Source organism: Cryptomeria japonica, chromosome 9 (assembly GCF_030272615.1).
Source record: "Cryptomeria japonica chromosome 9, Sugi_1.0, whole genome shotgun sequence".
In the NCBI taxonomy this organism is placed as follows: Eukaryota; Viridiplantae; Streptophyta; class Pinopsida; order Cupressales; family Cupressaceae; genus Cryptomeria; species Cryptomeria japonica.
In genome coordinates this window covers 737,356,269-737,362,268 of record NC_081413.1, presented here as the reverse complement: position 1 = coordinate 737,362,268, position 6,000 = coordinate 737,356,269, and positions in this window count along the sequence as shown.

Below are 6,000 nucleotides of genomic sequence, written 5' to 3'. Positions count from 1 at the left end.
CTAAAGGCTTAAGCTTGCAAAGAGAGGCAAATGTGGATTCTTGATAGACAATAACCTAGATGCATAAAAATTGGATGATGGAAAATGAGAGAAATGAGGCTTATTTATAGAAGAAATGGGCAATTGAATGATTAAGATTGAGTTATCTTAACAAGGGCTAGGATTGTATGATCCTCAATCCATGTGATACTTTCAACCCAATCACATGTGGACAAGTGTCAACATGAGAAGGCTTGAGAGGAGAGAGAAGGGGCATTAAATGCTTGAGGGGACATGATGGTTACCCTAGGGGGTTTGGTTAGGGTTGAGTTAGTGGATAATCTCTTTATCCAAGGGATATATGGATGTGCAAGGGTTAAAGGATAATCATGGTCAAAGCAATGAATGTTTGAAGAGACATGTGGGTTAAAGGGATGGTTAAATTTGAGAGAAAGTATCTAACCAAGGGTCACAAGTGGGTTAGTTAGTTTTAAGCCTTTAATGGTTTATGAGGACTTTGAGAGTTAACTTGTTAAAGAAATAAGGCCTTTAATGCTTTTGAGAAGTGACTCCTTCCTAATTCTTTTGTTTTGGATTGTGCAAATGTTTATGAGAGGATTAGGTTTAATTAGAAGAGTTTAGAAGAATCTAGGAGGATTAGTGTGCAAGTGGATTTTGTAGGAGAATGCAAGTGAGAGGGATTTAAGGATTTTAATTGGAATAAAATTTATTTATTTCAATTTATTGGTGTAACTTGCATTTGGATAGATATTTAAATAAATATTGATTTATTTAAATGTAAATGTGAGTTTTTTATTTTATTTAAATAAATCTTAATTTATTTAAATGAGAAAAAAGGGGATAAAGCTTTAAATGCTTGAAGACTTGAAGGAAGTCATTAGAGGCTTGAGAAGTCTCTAAAATGGAACCATTAAAGGTTTAAGACTTTGAGGGAAAACATTAAAGGTTTGAGAAGTCTCTAAAATGGAATCATTAAAGGTTTGAAGAATTTAAAGGAAGCCAATAAAGGTTTGAGTTGATGGGTTTTGGGTTAACCTTTGGTTTATGAATGTGCAAACCATTAAAGGGTGATTAGGCTAATAATAGAGGTTTAGACATGATTAGGAGAAAGGTTAACTTGCAACTTGTTTTTTCTAGAAAGTGCAAGTGGGGGAGGGATTTTAGAAATTTAAGTAAATATTAATCTATTTAAATGTGAGAAAGGGGATTTGGGGATTTAAATAAACATTAATTTATTTAAATGTGAGAGATGGGATTTGGGGATTTTTAATAAATATTAATTTATTTAAATGAGAGAGATGGGATTTGGTGATTTTAAATAAATATTAATTTATTTAAATGAGAGAGGTGGGATTTAATTAAACAAATATGATTTATTTATTTAATTAATGGTCTGGATTTGGTTAAGTGAATTAAATCAAATAAATTGAATAATTTATTTAACTAATAAGAGAAGAGGGTTGGGATGAATTAATTAAATATTAATTTAATTAATAGTTGGAAAAGAAGAAATGATTAATTAAATTTGAATTTAATTAATAGTTGGATAAATGATAATTAAACAAATATAAAATTCATTTAATCAAGTGGACAGAAATAGGTGTCTATAGGATATTTGATAATATTGTGTCCAAGGAGTTGCTCGAAGGATTACCACCTATAAGGAGCATTGACTTCATCTTTGAAGCAAAATTACCTAGCAAGATTGCTTATATATTTACATGAACAAATTAAAGGCTTGATCTATTAAAGGAGGTTGTTGAAGAAACAATGCAAGCCTTGCCAAATTTTGCGCAGTTGTTTCAAATGGACTGTGACACAAGTGGAATAACCATAGGGATGGTTCTTAGCCAAGAGGAAAAACCCATAAATTATTTCAAAAAGAATCTTAATGATGCCAAAAAGAGGTGTTTTGTCTATGACCAAGAGTTTTATGCTATCATGCAAGCATTAAATAATGGTGATATGAAGTAGGTAGAGTTCTTGCAAGGTTATAGGTTTGTTGTTAAACACCAGAGTTGTTATATGGCATTTTCCCCAAGAGAAGATAAAGTTAGGAAATATCCCTTTATAAATAAATGGGAGATAAAATTAAAGGATATTGTGGTCCTTTTCATTAAAAGAGAGATTAACAAAGAATAATTATAAAACCCCTTTAAAAAGGGAGAGGAATAATTATTAAAAAGAAACTCTCGTGAAAGGACGTGGTGGTTTGGAAACCACACCTTAAAATGTTATATAAAGCGTTCATGTGAGAATTGAAAAGAAAGCACACAACCTATGTCCAAATTGGGGTATAGAGTACACCTATTACGGACCTAGCTAGGGCGTGGGTAGCACTTGTGTTGAGCATTATTTTATTGAACCAACACTTGTGTAGAGTGCAATAGTGTGTTGTGTTTCAAAAGGGACTAGTTCCTCTAGATATGTCATAGCTATGAGGGCCAAGATCACTGAAATCTTTTTAGAGTGAGAATGACCATTCGAAGTGCTCAAAATTTAGATGAGTATCGAAACCCCTTGATACTATAAGATGTTGAGAGTATTTTATATATGTTTTGATGATAATATAATTGAATCATGTGGCTATGTTTTTCAATTTATTGTGTTAACTATTGACTTTAGAATTCTTATCAAATTATTACAAATTATAGTTTACATTGATTATTTACATCTATTTTAATAACATTATCTCATATAAATGATCTCAACCTAGTATTTAATCTATTAAATTCATTGCTAATATTTAATTAACTCTAGGAGAATAGTGTCATTACATTTGGTATCAAAGTCAAATAGGCTATATTAACCACTTGTAGAAGTGTAATATCCAAATCTTTTTTTATTGTTTATTTATTGGGATCCTCTTTCATACATCTAAATTACTAATATCTAGACAAACATTTGATGTGACTGGATTAATATAAGTGCATAGAAAATTACTCTTGCTAATTGCACATAACTTTAATTATTACTTGTGAATTGACTTTTAGGTATGAACAAGTTCTATTAGTATTGTGTAAAACAACTAGGATAGTGTAATTGAACATGTGAAATAGTTATTAAGAATTTTGAAAAAAAAAATCTCATTTACAACAAAATTCTAGTAATAGATTATAATTTAAAATGTTAAAAAAATATTAACTAATCAAATTATATAGGAATACAAAGGAAGAGGCATGATGTGTGTTAGAAACTTGAGTTGTGTTGTCATTGATGTCAAATGGTCTAGAAGTAAGTCTTTAAATGTTGTGGTGTGGTATAATGGTGATGTTGAGTAAGTATGAGGTGTTTCCGAAAGCTTGGTGTAGTGGAAGTTTCAATATGTAGGAAACAATATTTATATACAAAAAAGAGTATTTAATGTCCTAGTGGAGGAATGTTTTGCATTCCTTCGGTTTGTGAAGATTATGGCATGTAGTTTGGATATAATGTTTATGATCTGTGTATATTGCACCATCAGGTTTTTAGGTCTTCTGTTGCTCAAATAGTAGAATTGGTTGTTGATATTTCTATTAATGGGGTTGTTTATCAAAACTGATTCAAAGAATGCTTGGTGGTTCTTTGATATGTGGATTCAAGTGTTGCGGTTTGGAGGACATGTTCATTTGGTTTGTGCAGTGTTCCAGTTCAGTTTCCTAGTGCTAGTTTGATTGCCAAGTGAATTTATGTTGTCCTGTGTTCGGCATGCTCAGTTGTGTTGGCTTCTAACTGACCTAGTTGGTTTATCTTTTCTGGACCATGCACTTTTGGTCCAGATATGCTTTGGAGGTTGATTTTGGATGTTGATATGAGTCTCATTGTGGCGTGAGTAGATCCATATTATGTATTTTGCATTGGAGGATGTTTTTGGACCGACTGGTTAACATGCTTTATTGTTTATCTACATGTTCCACTTGATGTTGACTTTGGAGGATCAGTTAGCATGTGCAATTCATTGTAATCGATTTAAAGAGATGTATCATGATATGTTTGTGGTCCCCTTTATCTCGTGGAGTGGAACGCATTATGTGTTATTGGTCTGAGTGGCCTAATTTATGTATTGTATAATTTGTTTGTGGTCAACCTAGTTGAGAGTTTTAATGAATGAGATTGTAAATATAGATGTGCAGTTGTACGAATTGATATATGGAACGTGTGTGAATAGATGTGAAGTGGATGTGAATGATGTGCAAGCAAATTTGGTGTAATAGAAGTGTGAAAATCAGTTTGTTAAGAGCTTTGATGATAATACCTTCAACATGACAGTGTTTTGAGACAATGATTGTGCTTGCCATGATATTGGTCACTTGACATAGTGGTTCAAGGACAATTTCATTATCGGGAGATCTTGTTCATTTCAATTCATTTGTTCCCTATACCTGCCAAAAAATAGTGTGTTCCTTTTGACAATTTATGCAATCTCTTGTATCTTGATCCGAGATAGTGAGTCTCAGTAGTGCAAGTCCCTTGTATCTTGCCCTAAGGTTGTGTGTGTTAGCCTAAAACATTGTAATCAATTATTCATATTTTGAGTGTGATTCTCACCGTAGTTTTTTCTAGTTTAGGGTTTTCCACATAAATCTAATGTTCATGTGTTTCATGTGCTTTGTGCTTTCATGTTTCATCGTTGCAATAATAAGTTAATTGTGGGTTAAAATTTTAAAAATTAGAAGTAAAGTATTTTTAAGTTAGGACTGATTCACACCCCCACACCCTGCCCCTCCCGCTCCCCCTCCCCCTCCCCGTCCTATGGTGTGTTCACCAATGTTTGTAGATGGTTACAAGCCTCTTCATATGTTTTCCTTAAAGAAAATTGACAAAGCAATTAATCTCGTGGTAAACCCTCATCCTAGATTGGAATACAACAATGTAAAATCTACAATTGGGTTGCATCTCATGGACCGAAATCTAGCACAAAGCATATTTGAGTTACAATTGGGTTACAACTAAAAAGTGAATGTAATAGAGCAATTTAAAATCTACAACTAGGTTACAACATAGAAAGTAAAATTGTTCATTCTCCCATTAGGAGATATTGTATTTAAAGGTGAGAAATTCATTTAGATGATTTTGATTGGTGTATATTTCGATCATAAAATGTTAAAATTTGAGTTGACTAAAGTGTAAATTATTTAAAATTGTATATTAAGGAGACACAATCATTGAAAAAAGGACAACGGTATTACAAACATTGCCTTAGCATCATAAGAGCATATTGCATGGTTATTTATTTTCTAATCATTCTTCATCATTGTTAAATAAGTCTAGTTAGGGGCTTGTCCAAAGAAGAATGAGTTTTTTGCTAGCAAGTTTTCAAATATTATTTTTCCACATAATTTTCAAGGTGTTGGTTGAGATGAACAATTTTTAGTCATCAAAATTCTACCAGATCATTTTCTAGTTCATATCAATGCATATCAAGCCCTCTTCCACAACTAAGAAATTCACTTATGCACATGCAGATGTCCACAAGTGTTGTAACCTTTAGAGTCAAACAAAAAAAAATCTTGTTCTAAGGAAATCATTTGATAGATCTAAATTTTCTAGTACAATGGCAAATCATTTTCTCATATCTATAATAGTAAATTTTTTTAATAAAACTAAGAGCTACTAAGTACAAAGTAGAAAGGGAGAATTGTTGCTATAACTATTCTTGCTAATAAGTACAAAGGGAGAATTGTTATGTGACTTTAAACAAAAAACAATCATTGCCATCTCCTTACCTGGAGAATGAAAGCATATCCATTTCAAAGTGCAGGTATATTCCTCTGAAATGACCTTAGAATGAAGCCAATTGACAATACTACTATTCAGTTTCATAACAACAACATTGAATCAAAGAGCATGATAGTTTACTCTGCATCTCAATCTCTGTTATTCAGCATTGTCAACTCCTCTGCCAAATGATGTGAAAATGGAGTAGGATATACATCACCATGCTCTTTTATCTTCTCCAATTTAACTGTTTCATACAAACTTGGGGGAGCGTCTCTTGGTGGATGAAACTGCAGGGCAAAG